General features: G+C 39.7%; 1 protein-coding gene across 1 annotated transcript in view; it reads left to right on the top strand.

The window, feature by feature from the left end:
• The window catches only part of GPC6 (glypican 6), a 1,341,038-nt gene that overhangs the window by 32,151 nt on the left and 1,283,865 nt on the right, over window positions 1–25,022 (top strand). The gene's annotated exons all lie outside the window — the stretch shown is intronic.

Below are 25,022 nucleotides of genomic sequence, written 5' to 3'. Positions count from 1 at the left end.
CCAAGCAAGCAGTATATTTACCAGAAAATGCTGTTTCCATTGATCTGAAACCATTAATGAATTTCCACCAACTTTACTAAGTTGCAGCTGAAGAAAATTAGGGCAGGATAAATTAAACCAGAGGTTTGCACTCTGGGCAAATCTGCTGGGCACCAGTGGGAAAGCAGGGAGTAGAAAGTACCCTACCTGGCTGTTTCTGCTACAGTGGTGGGGTGAGCGTGCACTTAGCTGCTCCTGCAACAGCAACAGCAGCCATTCTGGTGCCCCCAATACATGGAGGCCCCTACTTATCCTTCCCAAATTAGGCTGCTGAATTTAACATTGAAGAGGGAATGCAGCTTGTTGTTTAGGGTAAATTGCAGGACATGCAGAATTCCTCCTTTATCATGTTGCTTAGCCTATCTGCTCTGCACCTGGTCACAGACTCGTTCTTCAGCCATCCATCTAACAGTTAATTGTCTGGTAATTTAAATATTCAGCGACTTAGCAGGTCTTTTCCTGCTTACACAGGCACACTAAACATTTCATACACTCTGCATTTTCTTACTCAATCATACTACTAAATTCATAGCTTGATTACCCCCTTGCTTCCCCACTTCACCTCAGGGGACTGGCTCAGGGCCAGCATCTGGCAATACTCCACAATCCTTGATCAGTGAGGGGTGGGGGAGAGGCCTGATAGGTGCTACTGCCCCCCTGCCAGGCAGACCCTGTCTGGGGACCATGCAGGCCATTCAGTAAGGGATCCAAACTTTCCCTGATCTTCCTTTTATTACTGGCATACTCGTAGAAATCCTTCTCGTTACCATTCACATCCCTTGCGAGTTGCAACTCCAGGTGTGCTTTGGCTTTCCTGATTTCATCCCTGCAGTACTCTTATACTCCTCCGTAGTTGCTTGTCCAAGTTTTCACTTGTTGTAAATGACCGGTTTGTGTTTTAGCTTATTGAAGAATTCCCTGATAATCCAAGTGGTTCTTTTGCTATACTTGCTAATCTTCCTGAGCATCAGGATAGTTCATTCCTGTGCCCTCAGTAAGGTTTCTTTAAAGTTCAACCAGCTGTTCTGGACCCTTTAGACTGGCCTCCCACAGGATTCTGCCCATGACTTGCTGAGTGAATCAAAGTCTGCTTTTCAGATTTCCAGAGTCCTTACTCTGCTGCATTCCTTCTGTCCTTTCCTCTGGATCTTGAGTCATCTCATGGTTGCTGCTGCCCAAGTTGACATCCACTTTTATGTTCCCCACCAATTCTTTCCTGTTCGTGAGTAGCAGGTCAAGAAGAGAATGGCCCCTATTTGGCCTCTTTATCACTTGCACCAGAAAGTTGTCCTCAACACTCCACAAAAAGTTCCTGGATTCCCTGTGCACTACTTTACTGCCCTCCCAGCAGATAACAGTGTGATTGAAGTCCCCCATGAGAACCAGGATCTATGATTGGGAAACTTCCACTAGCTGTTTGAAGAAAGCCTCATCTACATCATTCTCCTCGTCTGGTGGTTTATAACACACACACACACCACAACATCACTTTTGTTGCTTTCTCCTGTTATCCTAACCCAGAGGGTTTCAATAGGCCTATCTCCAGTTTATTATTGAACCTCTGAGCAATCATATGGCTCTTTTACATAAAGGACAACTCCTTCTCTTCTCCCTTGCTGGTCCTTCCTGAATAGTTTATACCCATCCATGACAGTACTCCAGTCATGTGAGCTATCCTACCAAGTCTCTGTTATTCCAGTCATATCATAGCTTTCTGTGTAGAAGGCATATTGAAATTATAAATGCAGTATTTAAAATTAGATTTGCATATTGATGTATTTTTCTTGTAGGGTAAAATTCATCCTAGTTCCAACCCATATCTTACACACTACTAAAATCCTACCTTAGTCATCAAAATATGACTTAAGTGTTGTAGTCTTTTGCAAGTCTTCTGCATGCATAGTAATATATTCCACCTGCATTGACTGAGAGTAAATCAATAACTTGGTATGAACACATATATTAATATAGACTAAGGCTGTTCAGCTGGCAGTCCACAGGCCACATGCAGTCCCTTGAGTAGTTAACTTGTGGTCCACAAAGTCTGATTCAGGTACTACTCCACACCATCACTACTATTGCAGCTGGTATCTATAGGCTTCCACTCTTTCCTCTAGTTTCTGCTACCTGTCCCCACCTTAGCAGGCAGGACAGTGCAGCACAAAGGAACTAGGGGGTCCTCAGCCTACAGTATGCAGCCCAAGTGGCACATAGTCTTTAGCTCTGTAGAAGTTGGACAGCCCTGATACAGAAAAGAAAATACTACTCTCTGGACAGTAGTCTGTAATCTGTCAGCGAAGACTGAGAAAATAAATAATTTTAAGAACATTCATTCAAACTTATAGAGCAGGAATACAAGTCTACAGAACATGATTTTTTTTATTGTTTAGTCTGATTAAGATAAAAAATAAATTAGATGAACTAGAAAATAAGACTAGAGTAAGAAATAAGACCTTAGTGGGAGTTCCAAGGAAAAATTAAGTCAACTGATTTAAACTGATCATCTAGATGGGTTGAGGTTGATTGTGTACGCGAAAAAGGATGGTTTTAAATTTGACCCAGATGTTACTTTTTAATGAAATGTAATTTAATTCAAGTAGTTCTGCTGTTGAGACAGACACACACACACACAATTATAATAAAAAAATCAGATAACAGTGGGTGCCACTGTGTCAAAAGCTGCCATCCAAGAAATACATTTTATTTGAATGGTATCCTTTTGGAAAGGATAGACAGTTTGCTAAGATTAAGTGGCATCTACTGGAAGAATACAGTATTTATGCACATTAAAACATAAGGAAGAGAATCTATTTTCAACCATTCAAGAAAAAAACTGAAAGTGATGCAGCAAAGACAAAAAACATTCATTCGTTTCTTATTTTTCTCATTTCTACATATTATTTCTATATATTGTTTAGTCTAACTAAAAAGAAACAAAGAACATATGTAATATATAAACCTTAATTTGAATTTCCATATTTAAAGTATGAACTTGCTTTCCAACCTTAAAGCTGTCTTGCTGTGAAAATCCCATTGTTACGGATCTGTTGACATTAGCACAAGAGAAAAATCTACCTGTGGTTTCTTGGAAGTTTGCCTCCTTCCAGTGATAAGGTCCACTGATCTGACCCATCCCGGAGACACTCAGAATAGAGATGGAAATTGAGTTTGCTACAGGGAATTTTGTATGCTCTGAAGTGGGAGAAATTGTCTTAAATACACTATAGGGAAAAAGGCAGACAAGGTTCCTTGGTTGAATCTGATATCTTTTATTAGATCAACCCATATAGTTGGAAAATAATTATTAAGCAATCTTTCGGGTTCAAAAACCCTTCGTCAGGCTAAGGAAGTTTCAGCAGTTGGTGTGTGCTCTTCCTGGATGGAATGAAAAGTAAAGAAGCCAGCGGCTGGGCTGGTACGCATAAAAGACAGGTAGTCAGTGAAAACGTAGATTCAGGAGTCAATGGGTGAGAGAGAGGCTGGGATGAAGAGAGAGAAGGGGGATGAAAGTGGAGAGATACCTGGGGAGTCAGATGTCAGGCAGGTTATAATGTGTCATAAATCCAATGTCTATATTTAGTCCATGATTGTATCTAGGAGGTTGATGAAGTACAGTTCATAGGCTCATCTCTGGGAAGTGTTTTGTAAGTTTCCCTTTAGGATCAGGACTGAGAGATTGGAGAGAGAGTGGTTTTCTTGTGAGAAATGTGCCCCCCACAGGTAACTGGGTATTTCTGTCTTTGATAGATTTCCGGTGTGCATTCATTCTGGTGCACAGTTATTGTTTGGTCTCTCCTACGTATTTTCCATCAGGGCATTTGGTGCATTGGATGAGATATATTACATTTCTGGAGGTGCAGCTGTAAGATCCAGGAATACTGATGGCTCTGTTGTGGGGTGTAGTAATAGTGGGAGTGGTGGAGATGTGTTGGCAGGTTTTGCATTTCTTGTCATGGCACGGTCTGGATCCTTTTGGTGTGTTCTGGACTTGAGGAAGTTTGCTTCTGGTGATGAGGTTGGCAAGGTTCGGTGCTTGTTTGAAGGCTAGGATGGGTGGCTCTGGGGAAGGTCTTTTTAAAAATAGGGTCTCTTTCTAGTGTGGGTTGCAATTGTTTGAGGATTTTCCATACAGGTTCAAGGGAGGGGTGATATGTCATAGCCAGCAGTGTGCAATTTGTGTGTGTGTGGGGGGGGGGGGGGGCGGCGTTCTGTACTGCAGCAGTTCTTCACGTGGTATCTGGGTGGCTCTTTCAAACATGCGATCTATCTCTCTGGAGGAGTGTCCTTGTTGGGTGAAAGCCTTTTTAAGATTGGTGAGGTGGCAATCCCAGGTGTTATCTTCAGTACAAAAGCAGTGGTATCTGAGGGCTTGGCTGTATATCACAGCTTTTTTGGTGTGTTTAGGGTGATTGCTGGTTCTGTGCAGATATGTATGTTGGTGTGTTGGTTTCTTATATAACGTGGTCTGTATGTTATCATACTGGATACTGATCATCATGTCTAAAAAGGAGATGTTGGTGCTGGAGTATTTTAGAGAAAGTTGGATGGAGGGATGGTGATTGTTGAATTTCTGATGGAACTCAATCAGAGATTGTAGGTTTTCAGGGAAAAACACACAACAATCTATCATTTAGAAAAGTGGAATTTAATTATCCTTATGGAAGGTTCAGATGGATGGAAGTTTGAAGTGTGACCATTTGCTTCCTGCTAGGATTTTTCTGGTTTGGTTACACACCCAGGCTTCAAAACATACCTTCTTCCCTTGTCCATCCCACCACTTTGCAAATTTTTGGAAAGCTTTATTATGGATTGTTGAGGTTTTTGTCATATGATTAGGCACACTATCCAGAAAGGACTTTTTCCTCTATGCTTTAATCTTTCACCCTCACTATATAACGCAAGCTATACTCTGTTATGATGTAGATGTTGTTGGAGAATATAAACAATAGCCTGTTCCCAGTGCACTATTTGTGACCACATTTGAAATTCTAATAAAAAGTTATGACTGCAAAACTCAATCTTCCTTCTCATCATCTTTTACTTGAATCAAGGACATTGTCACTGTATGCAAATTCATTTGTTTTTAATAATATTTCTTGGAGTAATTCTGGAAGGCATTAAGACTAAATACAGCAGGTGAATATTTTTACCTGGTTATCATGTGCCAGAGATTTTGAATGACTCATATGTACTGTGTATAAATAACAGGGATTCTGGTTTTCTCTGATAAAAAAAATCCCCAATTTTCAGTCAGTGATTTCAGTCTACATTTTTCCATGATCAACATGAAACACCACTAATATATATCTATATATTGGGGAGTAAGTTTCAGTGGTTAATTATCAGCAGAGATCTTTGTTTTCTCTGATAAAAATACCCAATTTTCAGATTAAAAAAAAGTAAAAAAAGTAACCCAAACTCCACATTTTTCCATGATCAAAATGAAACACCTCTAATATACACACACACATACATATATGTGGTGTGTCATTTTGATCTCAGAAAAATGTGGATTTTGGGTTACTTTTTAAATCTGAAAATTGGGTTTGTTTGTTTTTTTATCAGAGAAAACCAGGATCCCTGCTGATAATTAACCACTGGAACTGACTTTCACATGATATTATTGAACCAAATAGTAACAATAAGCCTTTAGCTAATTGCAGATATTCTAATTCATATTTGCTCAGATAAAAACGTATGATGCCAGTCCTGTGGTTAAGAGGTGGGTGTCAGCTTTCTTTGTCATATACCGTACTGGAGCTCTTCCACTGCCTGTAATTTTCAGAGACCATCAGCCCTCTGGCCATACTCCACCCCTGTGTAGAAGACTGGAAGAGTCTTGTGCTATAAAACTGGCTATGGGGAATTATCAGCCAGCCAGCTGGGCAGCTTTCTGACCTCTTTGTGTTCCTGAGGGAGCTTAAGTGAGCTACCAATCTGTCTTTAGATATTAGACTGATCACTTGGGAAAGTTGGGAAGGTATTTTTCTTCTGTAGACTCCACTTGCCCAAATAGACAGCTGTGTGGTATATTGCAGAATGTAAGAGATCACACTTTCAGAAAGCATTAAGTACCAATTGCCAAAGGAAGGTTGTAATCTACAAATTTTTGTGCTTTAAGCATTTGAATTCTTCATGGGAATTATGATCAGTCACAAAGTAATTTTCCCCTGAACACTTAAAGCTGGGACCAGGGTTGTCCCAGCAGAAGATAAGTAAATGGAGATACCTGAGGTGGAATGTTCCCAGGACACCAATTTAATATACAGTGGAATAGCACAAATGCTACCTTACATGACCTCACAGAATTGAAGGGGTTAAATCCTTCTAGAATAAAGCATTTGAATCTCATAATGGAAGGGAGGTCAGAAAAGTTAAATCTTGTTGAGCTGGAGATTAATATGTTACTTCTTGTTAATAGCTGAACAGGTTTTAAGATGCTGGGAAAAAGCTGTACAGTTCTCAGAAATGTACGGGTTACTTTGTTTTGTTTTTCATAGATATCATCACAATTCTTGCTAGGAAAGAATGAAACTTCCATTCTCTCTAGAAAAATATAAAGGGCAGGAGGGAGATGAGGAAGGGGTAGGAGGAAAGGACAGGAAAACATGATGATAAACAGCATTGAAATCACTAATCTGAAAGATAAAAGCATTTAAGTGATGGAAAAAAATTAGAACTTAGTGTAAGCTTTGACAGTCTGATTTAATTTCATTCAAATATAACAATTATTCAAATATAGAATTTTACTCTAACCCAGTTCCTAAAACAATAAAAAAAAACCTCAAAAAGGTATGCGCCAATAATTTTGTATACTCAAATACAAAACAGGAGCATTCTAAAGTTGGTTGATCAGATCTCCTGCCATAAGTATGACATCTTTATGATGTCAGCGGAACATAAAGGTCTTCTGAGCAGTGCTGGTTCCCTTATTTGAATCTTGGCTAATGCTGCAATCATTTATGAGCTATTACAGCTGGTTGCAACATAAAATTGTCCTGAAGTGGCCCCGTATTGCATCATGAGATGAATAAGTGCATAGGCAGATCTAGATTTGGGGACCGAAACAATAGTATAAAGCTGTATTTGTATCATCTGTAGTTAGGTCAGGCAGTCCCTTATGCTCCTGCAGTATTGTATTAAAGACAAAGCAAAGATGAAGGTATCACAAAGAAAGTTCTAGACCACTCTGGTTCATCTCCAAAGGTAATGTTAACAAACAATACAAACATTCTTATTTTTTTCTTGCTTTCTTTCTTCCTATGAGTGTCCCCGCTGGCAGAACTGTAAATATGTAAATAGTCCTTTTGTTCGCTGTGGTTTTTTTGTTTTTTGTTTAGTCTAGAGTGTACGGGCAGGCCTTGCAGGCCATGAGCCCAGGCCATGTCGGTGAGGTCCAGGTGTTCGGGCCAACCTGTACATACTCTCTACTGGCCCCGATTTGTCACCCTCCCTGGAATAAATGCCTCTTAAAAGTCAAAAGTCTTTCTTTCTTTTCTTTTCTTCTTTCTTTCTTCTTCCCAATCTTTATTGCACTCTTATCTTCAAGAGAATAAACAAAGCAGCTTAATTCAGACCAGGGCCTTGGGGAACCCTTCATGGTATCATTAGGTACAATATAATATAAAGCAATTCCAGAATTCCAGGGAATTGAAAAATCGAATGGAATCTTTTTCTTTATTTAAAAAAAAAAATAAAAGAAGAGATGTGTGAAATATACGTAAACTAGGAGCAAACATTTTACTCTTGATGCACTGTCAGTCATTTTGGAGGAAAGGACTAGATGACATAATAGGTATTGACCGTATCTAATTTCTTTGTTACCTATATGTATAAATCATCCTCCCAAGTGTGAGTTCTCACATTCAGTCATAGTTTCATTCCTGTATATTGCCTGGGAGTGACTAAGGAAATGGGGTCATAAAAATTAATCATTTTTATCTGGCAACTTCTGTAAATCCCTTCATAAACAGTAAGTCCATAAGAACTAGAATCCATTCTTGCGTAGGTAAGGGAGTCCTTGCTCATTGATCTTGCCAGTTTAGTTCCAAGCCACAATAAGCAATTTAGAAACAAAACTATTTATTTAGTTTAAGCAGATGTTGTAGCATCCCATGGTATCACTCTAGTCTTTTTGAGTAACAGTCACATAAGTACCAAAAAGTTTCTGTTTTCAGTAAATATGTTTTGAATATGAGTATCACCAGGTAGGCAATATTAGAAAAGCTGGGGAAAAAAAGCAAATCCTACTTTCTCCCCACTCCCTCTCCCCTACCATGGCACTCCAAACAGAAACATTACAAGGAACCTGTATGCCACGCCCCCATCCACCACCAAAAAACAAAACAAAACAAAACAAAAAAACAAAAAACAAACAAACAAATATATATATATATATATAATCTAGACTGGTTTTGTGAAGCAAGTTAGGCAATAAAATATATCCTGGAGATATATTTAGATAGTTTCCCTTAGAGAACCACTGGGAGATTTTATGTAATTTCAATAGTATTTTCTGCTATTGCTGAGAATAGTTTAATTTCCTTTTTTTTCATTCTGTCTAGTATGCATCCTATCTGCAGAACACATTCTGATGTACACATGCAAATTCCTGAGAAGTAGATGGAAAATGTGCACATCTGTCTGAGAGAAGGGTATGATGGTGAGGGGGAACATGCCAAAGTTTTAATAAAATTAGAGAGATGATTAAGTTATCACCACATGTGATCCTAATAACCATGCTTTCAGGGTGGGATTTTTTAAAGCAATTCAGCAGCTGAACACAGTTGAAAAATGCCCGTTGGCTCCAGTGAGAAGAGCATTAGGTAACTATTGTGCACTTTTGAAGAGTCTACGCTAAGAATTTGAAAGAAGAAAACAATTTTTTTTGTAAATGCACATTGTATTGTGCTCCTGCCAAGGAAAACCCTTTTCTGTCTAAGATCATCTGATATCTGTCTGAGAGAACACCTTGACAACTTCATGAGTTGTTTAGGCATTTTTAAAATATTAATCAGTTTAGCAGCAAAGGATTGTCAGAAAGTTAAGAAAAAGGAACCAGATCCTGGTGCAACCCAAATCCCCATTCATTCATAGAGAAATCATAGAATTGATAGAGAAGTAGGGCTGGAAGGGACCTCTAGAGGTCATTTAGTCCAACCCCTTGCCTGAGGCAGGATTATCTATATCCACACCACTTTATTCAAATCTGTAATCTAAACTGTTTGTAAAAATGCAATCAACCCTTACACAGTAAAAGACTTAACACCCTAACCTGACACAAATAAAGCAGGGGGACCATAGCTGTCATTGTCTTGGTTCTATTAAAGATTATTAATATATGCTCAAGAGATAACATGTGGAGGGCAATGCCCCCCTCTGAAGAAAAAGGCAAAACCCCGCACAGTCTGTATCAATTTGACTATGGGGTAAAATCCCTTTCTGACCGCAAATATGGAGATTGGTCTGACCCTGAGGGGAACCTCCAGCTTTAAGTTTCCATAGGATCAGTGGCATACGTCAGTCACAATCCCCAGCCTTGGCCACAACTAACACGCAATTCCAATCAGGAAGGCTTAAAAACACCCTGACAGTCTCTTTTACCTGCCTGTCCTTGTCTTTTAGGCTTCTTACAGCTGTTTCAAGCCCCCCCCCCACCCCCCCAACCAGCGCTTTACTTTAAATTCTGTGTGCTCGTGCCCCATGCCTAGTTAGTTGGACGTGGTTTGCCCAACTTCTGTATAGTTCAGATGCTTTAATGGGGCTTTTTGGCACTTTTATGTGATTGAATCACTGCAGAGTCAGGTCAAACTAACACGCTGCTTCTTCCACTAAAGTGGTTTGGGGTTTTTTTTCACATATGTCAGCAGCCTGAATATACATATTTTCAAGTGTGTATTTACCACATTATTCCAACTTCATGTTAATATAATGCTACTGTAATTGCTTTGATTTCAAGATGGGAACAGAACTGTAAAAAACAGTAATGAATGAGGCCTTATTGCACATTTTGCATCTACAGTCTCTCTCTTTCATTGGTCACACTGCATTTTTTCCACTTTGAAATGCATTAATTACTATGGAAACATTGGAACAACGAAGCCACCTGTGGTGACTGAGATTCATAACACCTATGAGTGCAATATAAATCAATTTATATTTATGATAGTTTAAAATATGCTGTTTATAATAGCTGGGTAAATTTAATACACGTATTACCTCCTCCAAGCACAGTAGATTGAGATACTGTCACAGCCAAAACAGTTCATGAGACTGTGATATTTTCATCTTGTTTTTATGCTTTGTTTCCCTTTATATTTGTTGTATCCATCTAAGGTCTGCCTTATATTGCAAGTTCTTTGAAACAGGGTGAATGTGCCTATATACTTCCTAGCACAATGAAACATGGATCCCTGACCAGAGACGCCAGGTACCTCAGTGCTACAGCAATTCAAATGATTAAGGTATCTGGTGGTATTGCACAACTAAAGGAACAGTATATTACTTATGGTTAAGTTTTGTAATATCTTACCTTTGGTGAAAGTTAGAATATTGATAGCTCTATAATTAAATAAGAAATCCCATTGAAATTAATTTCCAATCTTTATTCAGGTGACCATTCAGTGCTATGATACTCTCTGCCACAATACCCCCATCCCCAATACTCACTCTGCTTTACCCATGGTGCTCTTTGCTAATCTAGTTTTCATTTACTTTTGTGCGCCTTGAATAGCAGAAGCTGAAAACAAGGGAAGTAAGAACAAACGCTTATATGGATGTGGCACAACTTTCAGAAGTTCTGCAGATTTTTCCAGTTTCTAGTCAGATTACAAATTCTCACTATCTCTTAATTTTTTTTTAAATTAATTAACATCCTGTTTACTTTAAATCTTCTATTTATTGTACTGTGTTATGGCCTACAGTTAATATGTTATATTGACAGACATTTCAATCTTTGATTTTAATGAATAATACACTTGTTACTCCGGTTAGATGTTCTACTATGCTCATACTCTGTGGCTACATCTACACATCACCCTATGGTGACGTAATGACATGCTACATCACTGTATCATGCTCTATGGCGATGTAGTGATCACATGGACCTACATGTGATCAGCAGCTACGTCACCATAATGGCACACACCCCGGTTTTAGTGCGCCACTACAGTGACATAGCAGTGAAATATAATCATGCACTGCATGCACGGCGCAGTATGAGTGGTTACTGTGCCATGCTTTCGTACTTCCAAAAGGAAATACAAAAGCATGGTGCCATAGCAGCGTCACTTTACGGGGACATGTAGATGCAGCCTGTGAGTTTGAAGTCCATTTCACTCCTGGAATTAGGTAAATAGTCTGTCAGTCATAGTCTATAAATCATAAATGAAGACTACTTGAATTAAATTAAACTATGGCTTAATAAGAAGGACCTGATTAATTACTGCTCACTGTACATCAAAATGTTTTATCTATTGTTCCCTTACCAAACATTGATGAATGAGCCAGTCAGGGACTTGTTACACAATGTTGGGCAACTCCTGGAGCTCTGAACACCTGGATTGTCCATATATTACTATTTGTTAGATAGTTCAAAGTAACACCTCTGCAGTGCAGGATTATTTCTTATCTATGTTACCCACCTTTGTTACACTACACCTTAGTGTAAACACCCCAGATGCCCTCCCACCACTGCCCCTTGCCCACCCTCCCTGGGCCTCAGATCCCTACTCACTGCTGCCTGCTGTCCCCCAGCCCCACTTACTTGTGGCTGCCCATGCTGCCTGTCCTAGGAGAGCAGGCAGGGAAGGGTTAACTTGCATGACTGGCCACCATTGCCACCACTGCTGCTTTCTGGGCTAGGCTCAGCCTAGAGAACAACAGCAGCCTTGCAGTGATAGTGGGGGCAGGCATGCCAGCTTCACTGGGACAGACAGTGTCAGTAGCCAGAAGTAAGCAGCGGGGAGATCCCCAGGAGTGAGGGGCAATGTTCTCTCTAAGGTGTAGCGGTCTGTGAGCATGCCGCTTCAGTCCATGAGCGTGCTGCTTCGGTCCATGAGCACACCACTTTGGTCTGTTCCCGAACTGGTCCTGCCTCCCCCTTTTGGCGTGCTTGGACATTGTAAAATGAATATAAAGATGATTCTTGCTGCAGGGAAGATATTAGCCTTCCTAGAATGATAGAAAAAGCAGCTAACACCAGCCCCAGCCCCTGGGAGCTCAGCTTGGAGGGAAATTTGCTTTTATTTTTGCAGCGAATGAATTTTAGGGAGTAGAGGATTGGGTATTCATTTGGAATTCATTTGTTTTTATTTTTCATTTATTAGCATGCCTGTTTTTGATGGTGGAAAGATAACAACCAAATTAACGTCAAAATTGTGAAGGCCCTCAAAGCCAGGAACCTCAGCCTCCATCCCTGCATTGCCTCCGGAAGTGAAGCCTCACCTCTGGGAGCAAGGAGGCGCATGGTGTTAGGATTGGGGAACAGAGCAGTTTTCCCATGCCGGCAGAGCCCGCGCCAGCCCCTGCCTCACCACCAGGAGCGGAGAAGTTTCCCAGGGCTGGTTCCGGTCCCGGTCCTGGCCCCATCCCCTGCATCACTGATGGGAGTGGAGGGGGGTCTTGGGGGGCAGGAGGAAAGCCCAGAGGGGGTTTGGGCTAGAATTTTACCTTCTAGTCCTCCAGGCCCCTGCTGGCCGGAGGCATGCCTGCTCCAGACTTGATCTAACAGTAACACCGATCAACATTTGAGCAGCTCACAGTGTAATACATAGGGATCCCAGTTTTCTCTGACTTAAAAAAAATCCCCAATTTTCAGTTTAAAAAAAGTAACCCAAAATCAACATTTTTCCATGATTTAACTGAAACACCACTTTATATATAGATATATATATATATCTATATATAAATCAGAGGAAGCCAGGATCCCTGGTAATGTATAACAAGGCCCTCACTGAATTAAATGTTTGACTGTTAACCCCTTCTCCAGATTCTCCTTTCAAATATCTATTTCAATAACACTTTTTTTCATATCTTTGCCACTTGTGCTGCTATATGCATTCTTGTAATGGTTTCTGATTTCCTAATGACTGCCAGTTCTGTCTTCAGTAAGGTATTCTCTTACATTTTTCTGTACAGTATAACCTCATGAATCCGGCATGCTCAGGACCGAGCACTCTGCCAGAAATGTGAAAATTATGGATTTTTGAAACAGGAGTGGCAGCTGGTCCCAGAGGGGCAGGAGGGAGGAGTAGTAGTGGTTGGTCCAGAGCAGTGGCTGCATGTGGAGCAGTGGCACAGGGTGGTGGATGGAGGTGGCAGCCGCTGCATTCAAGCTTCCCCCTCTGCTGCTCTGGGACCAGCTGCTGCTGCTCCCCATGGAGTGTAATTTTAAAAAGTGCTGGATTTTTGGTAATTTCAGATTTTTGATGAGGTTATATTGTATTGACGTGTATTCCTAGAAGTAACACTTTGAAGGGAAGCTGCCACTAGGCATAGTTAGAACAGTGCAACTAACAAGATCTGTGAAAACATCACGGCAGAATAAACCTATGTAAGTGAACATCAACTGCTGTGTGCAGTAGGTAGTAAAGTAAGATCCGAAAAATGATTTGTGCATTGCATGACTGAGTGTTCCAGTATCCGTCAGTTAAAAATTCTCTACTAAACAGAGAAAGGTAGTGAAAGAAACAGATAACATGTGAGAAGAAGAAAAGGGAACAGAGAGTAAAACTGTCTTATGAACTTAAGAAATCATTTCAATTATAGACAGAAAGTTGGCTGACATGCCACCCAGTCAGTAGTAATTTGGAGAACAGCCAAGTATATCTTATTTTTATTCTTATTAAAATGGTTGGTTCAAGGAAAATGTCGTACTTGCTGTTAACCTGGTTAGGAGAAAAAAACTGCTGTCAGCTAACAAAAGTAATTTCTGGTCTTTTTGTTTATGGGTTTTGGATGATGAGAATGAAAACATCACTTAGTTGATACTAATGGACCAGATTTCCCACGTGGCCAATCCAGGGCATAAATAAAGGACAGGAGAAAATAAATATATTGATAGTTCTGCCTTTAAAAAATATGTTCTGTTTTCAGTTTACACAGCAAAGCTGAATTGTTGCAACACTTCTTAGCCGTGATTCATTTCATGGACTATTCCCCTCCTTCTCCCCACCCCATAGGATTGGTTGTTTGAAACAAGGTACCACAGCAAATATTGAGTAAGATAAACTGTAAAGCCAATAAAAGAAATACTACTGTCTAAAATATACATTATTGCAGTATCAATATTTGGTATTCAGAACCTTTGGAAATTAATTTGTATGAACATAATGCTGGAAAATGCTACAGTTTTACCTCAAACTCACATGAATGTATATGAAGTTATGCAGTTTGTGCATCAAGCCTACAATGTGCATATGCCTTTATAACTAATAACATTTCATTTTATATATATATGTGTGTGTGTGTGTATAAATGTCACAAGCACAGTGAGTTGGCTTGCTATGTAAAAGGTACACATACATGTGACGCTCAATTGTGCACAAAGCTAGTCTGTGACTGCTCCAGGTACTGAAACCCTCATCATGTCAGCCATTCCTTCTACTGTATGATTCCTTTCTTGCTTCCTAAATTAGATTGTGAACACTTTCAGAGAAGTGACTGCATCTTGCTATGCATTTCAGCAGAGCCTCACCCAATGGAGCTATGAACCAGAAGGGTGCTCCTGGGGTAATATGATTTGCAGTAGAAGTAAATATGATAGTAAAGGCTTTATTGATAAGTTTTCAATGTAATCACACTTCTCTGGTTATGGAACAATTTAATTTCTGGCTGAAAGCCACATAATACATTCCAGATATCAGTTTATCATATTCCAGCCCCAAACCTGGTCCTATACTATTCCTCATTTAATTAGTATGATTATTAAACTCAAACAATTGGATTACAATTTATGTCTCATTATAACACCTATCTCCTTTAACAACGGTGCCCTTCCACAAGTTGTTTAATATAAAAGAATAAGTCTCCGTATTCCTTCCCACCCTACAGAGTGCATGTATATTATAACACATGAAAAAGTCTTCATATCACACAGCTCATTAGGAGCTTAAATGAACCAGTTCCAGATGTATGATCTGGTTCTTATAACTGTCCTCAATCAATAAAATAAAAATTATACTTGTCATAGCATCATTCTTTAGATTCATTAATTTAAGCATCTGCAATCAGAGTCTTCCCCTCAGCTGGTAAAGCTCTCATTGAATATATTTCCCAGTACTTTCTCTGATTAAATACTAATAGAAAAAAAGGATCTCTAGGAATGAATAAGCTAATCAGGATGTTCTGCGAACAGGTAGTCTTATGACTAAATATCCTTCTTGTCTCTTTCCCCAACTCCTTTCCACCTGCAAAATGCTATAATGAGAGTAGTGTTTCCTTTTTTGGCACATTTACTATGTCGGAGTCTAAGCATATGTTTTAACATACTGATATGTCGCGTGCTGCAAATGTTACAACAGAAATCATTGTGTATCCCAAACATTGCTCTGAATATTTTTTTTCACAAAGGACTGAAGAGTCATGCTCTGATTAAGAGCTAGGTGAACTTGTGAAAATTACTGTCATTTCAAAATGGGCCTCATGGATAAGCTATTCCTTGTATTGACATTGTCTATATTAATTACAGTGGGGCTAGTGTTGTAAATGATGTATGTTATCTGTGGCTACATGAACTCAGTAAAAAAGTTCAGTTAAATATGTTTGACACTACACTTATATTTCCCAGCTTTGGGATATAGGCAATTCTCTATGTAGATTTTAAAACTGAACAGTTGCTATATTTTACTTTTTCAATATTCACAAAAATTAAAATCAGAACCATTTCAGGAGCAAGCAAAAGAAAAAAGAGAGACTATTCATGAATACTGGGTGTTCAGTATTCGTGAACCCCTTGTAATTCACAAATTCTTGAAGCCTCTGAACTGGAATGCATGACTTCATTCAATACAAGTACTGAATGTCTGGGGTGTGTGTGTGTGTGTGTGTGTGTGTGTGTGTATGTGATTCACTACTGACTTGAATGACCAGTTGTAGAGCTTAAATATCAATAGTGGATAATTTCTTAATTATCCAGATGCTGAAATGAATTTCCCTGGAATATTGGTTAAATATTTTTAGAATACTGGAGAGATTAGCAAATATTTAGAAAAGTTTCTGACAGGTTTGTGAAGCCAAAATTCTCTACATTTTGCGCTGTTTAATAATTCATGCAACCATAGTTATTAGAGCCTTAAAAATCTTAATTTATTAATGAAATCTGATTACTTTGATTTCAGTTTAATTTGTAGGATATTGTGATTTTCCTTTTTCTCAGTTTCAGTTCTCATATTTTGATATTTCTAAGGCCATGTTATTGCATGATTGAACACTGTCTGAGGTATCATTCTCTCATTGTCTTCATCTTCCCTAAATTCTGGAAAGCAGTTTCCAGACAAAATATTTGCTTTTACAGAATAATAGGCACCTAACTTTAAATTGTCCCCAAGCATTCATTCAGTAGAGAGGGGTTTTGTTAGACAAGTATGGGATAGCTAGCTAGCTGGGTACTGCTGACCAGTAGGAGATGAGGAATTGCCAATCTCTTTTCCCTAACCTCCTATTAACAAGGAAAATTCCTCTACCCTTTTTCTACTCTTCAATACTACAAGGAATGCAAGAATGAATGAAGTTAAAGTATAATTTGATTGGTGAATTTGGGGTGGGAAAAAAAAGTCACAGGAGTGTACACCAGTCTGTGGGACTAAAAACCTCTTCCTCAACTCAAAGATTCTTGTGACCATCCCCTCTACCCAAGTAAAATTAACTGAATTTACCCTTTTGGAATGTGGTTTTGCTGGAGCTCCAGTTATGCTATGGGTACAAACAGGTTGTCCTTTTAATAATTTTTGCTGTGGATAAGTAGTAGTTGTAAATAGGTAGCTAGACTCTGAAAAGGTGCTGGATTTCACCAATGTTCCCACTAAGGAGTAGCAGTCCATGAGCACGCCACTGTGGTCCATGAGCGCGCCACTTCGGTCTGCTCCTGAATTGGTCCCACCTCCCCCTTTTGGTGTAGTCCACCAGTAAGTGTTCTGCAGTAAGTGTCCAGGTGGGAGCAGGCAGGGGTCAGCCCCATGTGGAGCACTGTGGGCCCCACCTACCACCTTTCTCCATCCTAACTGCTGCCCAGAGCAGAGCAACAGGGGCAGGAAGTGGAGCTGCTGGAGGCAGAGGGAGCCAAGCAGTACTTAGGCAGCAGTAGCCCCATTGGAAAGCTGTGCATGCTGGCCGGGCCTGGTAGAAGTCTGGCACAGGCTGCCCATGGCAGGAGTGATTGGGGCTTGGCCCCATGTGGAGTAACCATGGGCCAGACATAATCAATTGGTGGGCACCTGCCCTCAAACTGGATCCAATCAGTTAGCAGGCCATATCTGGCCTACAAGCCATATTTTGTCCAGCCTTGGGTTATGGCTTCACTGCTAAATGTGTTCCAAGAATTATTCATTTATTAAAGGTTGGTATTATTAAAGGATGATAGAACTGGAAGGGAGGCACCAGGGCTGATGCGGGACACTTACTGGCAGTAAGCTCCTCACTCCTCACACGAGGCAGGCAGGCAGTGGCTCCACCCCAAAGTGAGACAGGGTGGGGACGGGGGTTGGGGCTCGGGGCTAGTGCAGGCTCCACTGGATCTGGGGAACTGCTCTGTTCCCCAGCCCCGATGCCATGTACCTCCTCACTCCCCAAGGTGAGACAGGGCGGGGGGAGCGGAGCAGTTCCTCAGAGCTGGCTGAGCCTATACCAGCCCCAGCCCCCAGCCCTGCCCGTGCCTCACCTCAGGGAGGAGCCACTGCCTGCCCTGCATGAGGAGTGAGGAGCTTACCACTGGTAAGTATCCCATGCTGGCCCCAGTGCCTCTGCTGTACTTCGTGCTCAGCTCCACTCTGGGAAGCCGCAGCTCAGCTCCTCTCTGGGAGGGTGCGTGGCATAAAAAAGTTACTGCGTGGCAAGATTTTTAATTGTGCACAGCTGCACACATGCACAGCTTAGAGGGAATCTTGAACTTCACTCCCTTGTGCGTAGGTAGCTACAGCAACCAGTTTACCTCCACTACACTAGCCCAACCTTACCTTACCTTAAAGCTAGCCTTTATTTGGTTCCTTGCTGGTTGCTTGGCTGATTAGTTACAAGAATAAAAAAGGAGAAATACATTAAACAAGGACCATCAAATCTAATATTTTTTGTTACAACTTGCATGTCCAGTGGCTGGTTTCAATGAGACACCCGAGCATGGGACCAGGAGGCAATAGTTTGTTGGGTTATTTAATTATTTTTTCTATGAAGACAATATTAATTACTTCAGACTTTATCACTCTTATAGATATCTTCCTTCACTATACAAGAGGAGAGTACCTAACCCCAAACTCTGGTATGGGTATATGGATTAATACTGAATGTTATCTTTCCCCCTTCTTGTTTAAACTGGTAGTATTTTCATAATGGGCCAAAGTAAGGGCTTGGAGAAAGACAGCAGGTAATTTCACTTCCATCTGCATCTCCATTCCATTCTAGTCACAACAAGAACAATACAATTCTGCCCTTAGTGCAAACTGAGCACAAGACAAACTGCAGCAGAATCATTTGACCTTATATCACTATATAGAAATTCAAGTCTGGTGATTAAAACATAGGACAAGGAGCCTGACTTAAATTCATCACCTGCCCTTCCATTCCCTCAGTAGCATGACAGGCTTAACTAATGACTGACTAAGTTTTCATAAAGTATTTCATAAATATGCATTTCAGAGAAAACATTTTTTTTAGCTACAGATCATATTAACTCACTAGCTGAGCACCCATGGAAATGCTGGAACTTGTCGCTCATTTTCCCCATAGGACCTTTAGGTTACAACCTTATGCCTAACTGTTATCAGATGGCCTCTCTTCCTTTCCTCCCAACACCCACCCTCCCACAATGACCAGAACTGTGATATTGTAAAGTTTCAAGTTTTTTATCTTCACCTTTTAGGGGGCAAAACTTTAAAATGTCTGTTGCCTGCATTGTCTCATCAATGGAATTTATATTTATTATTTGTTGTTTTTAGTTCCTATGAGAAGGGTTCTTTATCTTACACATTTAGTCAGGAATATAATTAGCCATACACAATATACCACATTTTGTGCTATACATCTCATCTTGATTATAACATATTTCCCCACCCCGCAAAAAGGATGTCCACATTCTTATACACTGAAGCTATATAATGAGATATAATTAAAAGCATTGTAATACAAGTTGACCACAATTCAATCAAATTTATGTTTGTTATGCTTTCACAAATTTTTTTCAGGTGGGAAAGGTGCTTTATAGTATACACTGAAGTACTAAATACATCAATATTTACAAGAGGCAGACAAGGTTCCTTGGGTGAATTTGATATCTTTTATTAGACCAACCCACATGGTTGGAGAATAGTTATTAAGCAAGCTTTCGGGTTCAAAAACCCTTTGTCAGGCTACATACAATGCAATATTTACAATACAATACATCACCTAAATACATCAATATTTAAAAAATAAATATGGTGGTCTTGAATATTTTATTTAGTCACAATGTTATGGGGTTTTTTTTCAATTTTTTCCTCATTCAGAGGACAGTATGATGGCTGCTATTTTAATGGACAGCTATTCAATGTTCTGTTTCAAACTAATTAACTAATAAGGCTCTAGGCCTTATTTAATTAACACTTTCCAAAACCTTTTATAGAGAAAGAATTAATTTTTTTTTTCACAATATGGTATAGTATACCATATCAGGTACCATAGTATCTGGGAAATTTACAAATATTGACTGATTAATTTAAATCAATTCAATTCCACAGTTCCCTGTGAAGTGAACTGTCCTATCATTATCCTCATTTTACAAATGGGAAAATAAAGAACTGAGAAAAAACAGGGACAGAAAAGTAATTATACAAAATTAAAAATGTGAGGGAGTCTGTTGGGGATTAAGCTAATCCACTATTTTATGGATCAACATTTTGGATGTCTGTTCCATCTTACAAGCCACTAGTACATGAGATGCTGACTGCACAGTAGCCTGAGACTACTTCTCAATAGCATTGCATGGCAGAAACCATGACACAATGTTACTGCGCAGTAGTCTTTGGCTAGTACTCAGTCAGTATTACAAAGAAACTATTTGTTGGTCATTTAGTATTTGTATATACAAGGACTGTGCAATAATGACTGGGCAGTCTGCATGTCATGTAGACACAACCATAGTAAATGAAACTTAAGTGTGGTAAATTAGCAGTTGTTTCATGCAGGACCTACTTTAGCTTCCATTTACCATAAGATACACACATGAAATAATTACAGGACATCAGCTGATGTGCAATAAATCCCTCATACTTCTTTCTAACTAGAAGTAAGAGTTTCATTTATCTATGCCTAGACAGATTAAGGACAAAAGTGGCCCTTAAGTGTGGGTTCCCAGTGTGACAGCATTTATGCACATACCTTTGTCTGCTCCAACGCACCAGAAATCCAACACATGGGATCAGACTCAATTAATCGAGTCTGTGGAGCATGCAAGCTGACATGTCCAGTATTGCATTGCATGAATTTGTATAAATAGTGAAATGCATGTCAGCGTGCAGAAAATAGTGGTGTCATACTTTTGAACTAAAACACCCTTGATGTGTTTCAGTTCAAAAGCACGCTGCCACCATTTTCTCAGTGCTGACGCGCATTTCGCCATTTATACAAATTCACGCACTGGGTGATTTTAAAAGCACCTGGTGCCGTGGCGCATGCATGTGTATAAATGTCCTGAGAGTCCTAAAACCTGATTTTTCAGAGTACTTAGCATTCTGTAGCACTTACTGTATTTAAACGACAAATCAAATTGACTGCTGTTGTACTTGTGAGCACTTAGGACTTCTGCAGCATGTCAATTTGTCACCTTGTAAAGAGTTTGATATGAGTGATTTGCATGGCACCACATAGGAACGCACTGATACAGACAGATAGAGAAGCCAGTTCTAAAGCAGCATTCAATTGTTTTAACCTTCAATACATCCTTTCTCTTTCTGCCATATCCTGCCTTATTCTTCTCATACTTTCCAATTTTTGCAACAAATGAAGGAGTCCTTTAGACAACAGCTTCTTTCAATACCAGTTTTGCTCCATGGGTAGAGCAATTCTGTTTTATGCACTGAATGAGTCAGGGTTCAGCTGAAGCGACAGCATGTTATAATTAGACTCTGTCATCATGCATCAGCAAGGGTCCTGAATTAAGTTTGGACATACAGTGTTAATTTTGGCATTCCCTCATGTTAGAGTCCTTGAGTTTGTGGTTTTAATATTTTTATGTAGATTTGTGCATGGCTTGCGTAGCGTGCATAATTGTTCAAAGTGTGGCTTTTGTCTAGCCTCATTTTCTTTTAACAAATTTAAAAAAACAGAAAAAAATTGCAGCCTGTAGCTTTCTTTGACATCTGTCGGCACCCATACATACGACGGACTTCTGCTCCTACACGTGCTAATTAGCATGTGTCAGAGCAGAATTGATTAATCAAGACTGCTGCAATGCTGCTAATTAGCATGCTCCAGTAGCCTCTGCATCACACGTATTCAGTATCCCCACATTTCAAAACTGCGGTGAGGACACTAACTCAAGCTTGTCAAACAACTTTAACTAGAGTGGCTCTCAGAATGACTCTAATTAAAGTGTCCCTCCCCCCCAACCATGTGTGTAAACACCCTATGTTATTTATCCACTAAGGGGAGGTGTAACTGATATGGAAGTACCCAGATCCTTACCTTGGTCCTTGTCAACCCCCAAAGATGAGGGTTTATAAACGAAGCCAGAGGTATATGGAGCCTCAGTGAATAGGTGTGTTGGACTGCCGAGATGGTTAATTTTTTTGCTGTGGCTTATATTTCAAAGAGCACTGCTCTTACAACAATTTTCCATCTGAGAAGCAGTGTCCTTTGACACTATCTGCTGCAAATAGATGAACGGCTAATTCTTAATTTGGCAACTTTCTGAGAGTTAAGTGTGTTGAAAACAGTCTCTGAATGAAAATCTGGGTTCTACCATAGTAATATTAGATTGTCAATTTCTGTTGCCCAGACTGGAGTGAGAGGAGACGCTTAATTTTCCATTGGATTTCACAAGTGTTGGCAGCTACCGGAGGAATGGTGAAACTCAAGAACCCTGTGTTTCATGCTTTGCAGGGGAGTATGCTGTACAGGTAGCCTACTGTCCTTGTCTTCATACAGGCCTCACTCCTTCTGTATCATTTCCTCCATCTCCTACCGGTCTTGTTTTTTTCCTCCAGATCTTATTCCATGTGTCTCAGCCCAAAGGCAATCTTTTTGTTTAGCTAGTCCTATTAATTCTAGTTCCAGACTCCTTGCCCAATCAATTCTACTCTTTTACCCTGTGGTCTCCTGTTTTAGTCCAAGTCTTCCACCGATTCCAGTTTCCACCTGAGCCTACCTTTTGTTCCAGTTTCTCACATTCTTTACTCTCTACCTGTCTGTCCTAATGTCCTGATCCATCCAGTATCAGTTCCTTTCTTCCTAACTCCTTGGATAATCTGACTTTCCTAGCAGTAAAATAGAAACAACACATGACAGATGTTAGTCAGGCTGCAATTATGCACTGCAATGTTGAGGGTGGATTAACATTCTTTATATAACAGAACAGCATTGCCAATTCTTGCAAGCTGATAACAAAAAATATGATTTTAGCTCTTGCTGGTTTCCAATGAGACCTAAATACCAACTCTCTTAAAACGTATAGCCCTGCCTAGGGGAAAACTTCCTTTGATACATCATCTTCAGTTCTGTTCCTTAGGCTAAAGAGTAGCAAATCATAGCTGCTATTGGAGTAGGCAGTTGTTTTTCTTCTTTCCCTCAGTATCTGGGAGGAAATCTGGGAAAAGGGCTTGAGGTGGGAGGAAATGGAGCAATTAATGCCATTTTTGTACATATGGATCAGCAAAAAGATCTGCAACATAGATAGCTCTGCTTCCTTTTCCTTCCCTTTTCAGTTGTGAAAAATGGATTGTGCTGCTGTCTGCTTTCCTCTTCCCTCTTTAACCCTTCAACACCAGACCTGGCAAGGGTAAAAGGAGTTGAAAAGCTGTTAGAATGGCTCTCTTTTCACGCCCTGAAAACAGGTACAAGGGAATCCCAATGAAGTTTTTTACACTTTTTTACAGAAGGGTGACTAACTCAAGAGCTACCCCAAGAAGTACAAAAATGCTGTGGGAATATCTCTTCTATTGGATTCCACCCTCCTTCCCCAGCTAATTCTAGTCTATCCTTTCACCCCAGCTCCCCTTCTATTTCTCACTGACTCCTGCTGCTTTCCCACTCCAGTTTCAGCCTGGTTCTTATTTCCATTCCCCATGATTCCAGTCTCTTTCAGTGCCTAATCCCAATCTCTCCCCTCTACCTTTCTTATTCCATCTTCCTCACCAGATCTCCATTCCAGTCTTCCTTCTTCCACTAGACGCTTCACTCCAATCAATTTCCTTTTCTGTGACACTCCCAAGCCCTATCCTTTTCCCCCAATGTAATAGATTTAGTTAGCTTCCTCTTCCATGCTGCCTGAAAAGAACAGCCCTGGGGTGAAGCATGCTCAGTACAGATGACTCCTGAGAGAGTTTTAATTTCTACCAGATGCTAAATTCTAATTTCTAATGATAATGTGAGAACAAATCTTTCAGAAATGTAATTTGATCCAGAATGGGAGATTTTTTTTGTAGCAACAGAGAAAGGTTCCCTTCCTGCCAATTGTCATTTTTTTGTTGAACAGTATTGGAAGTACCAGGGCTGATCATTGAAACAGTTATGAAGGCACTGTCAACTCTAATCCCATTCTGGGAACTGGCTGAACAGTCTTTACTGAAGAATTCCCACAAATTTGGTCTTAGCTAGACACCAGTCATGAAATATTTCAGGTTGAATGGTTAAAATGGGCAACATTATTAGTTACAGAGGACAGGATAAGCTGTTGACAAGTGATTGGGAATTACAGAAGAGGTATTCCTATTAATTCTACCTCTAATCAATGTCAACATTTTCATTGTTATCAGTGCAAACTTTGGGATCCAAGATTTCTCTGAGAAAAAAAAAATATCCCCAATTTTTGGATTAAAAAAATAACCCAACATCCCTATTTTTCCATGAATAAAATGAAACGCCACTAATATCTATATCTATAGAGCTTGGGCAGACTCTATAGATCTAGATCTAGATTGATTGATCAATCTAGCTATAGTGGTGTTTCATTTCAGTCATGGAAAAATGTGGATTTTGGGCTACTTTTTAAATCAGAAAATTGCGGATTTTTTTCAGAGCTTTCAGAAATAATCAAATCCTGCTGTTATAATAAGACTACTTTTAATTAGGCATATATAAAGTTCAAATCATGTTTGTGTATTATGAATCAGTTATTGTGGCCATAGAGATCATGAAGGTCATGAAATTATTTTATTGGAAGGATGTTGCTTTGTATATGATAGAAAGAATATTTAATAGCTTTCCCTAGATTAACAAGGAAAAACCTCAACAAATGTTCTTCCTTTGTACATGTTGTAGTTATTTGGTGTTATGTTTATACACTTGTTGAAAAAGCAGGCTTTTTTATATTTTACATTTTGAAGAATTTTGTAAAATCTTTGTATGATACGTCCCTCTAATAGCAGTTTGTAAAACATTATGGCTAGGTACAGATGTTACACATTGCACATTAAGCAGGCAGAAAGTACTGTAAAGCCATAACTGAACAGGTGTTCACAGCTCTTAGAGCACTTTCAAAATAGTCTATTGTGCTCCAAGTTCACCCTCGATAGATGTGGACTAATCTAAAGTGCTTTCTGATAGAGTGCTTTATAGAATGTCTGTATCAGATCCCATCAGGA

This window comes from Alligator mississippiensis, chromosome 1 (genome assembly GCF_030867095.1).
Source record: "Alligator mississippiensis isolate rAllMis1 chromosome 1, rAllMis1, whole genome shotgun sequence".
NCBI lineage: Eukaryota > Metazoa > Chordata > Crocodylia > Alligatoridae > Alligator > Alligator mississippiensis.
The sequence above is the reverse complement of the archived record's forward strand: the minus strand, read 5'-3'. Positions and strand labels throughout refer to the sequence as shown.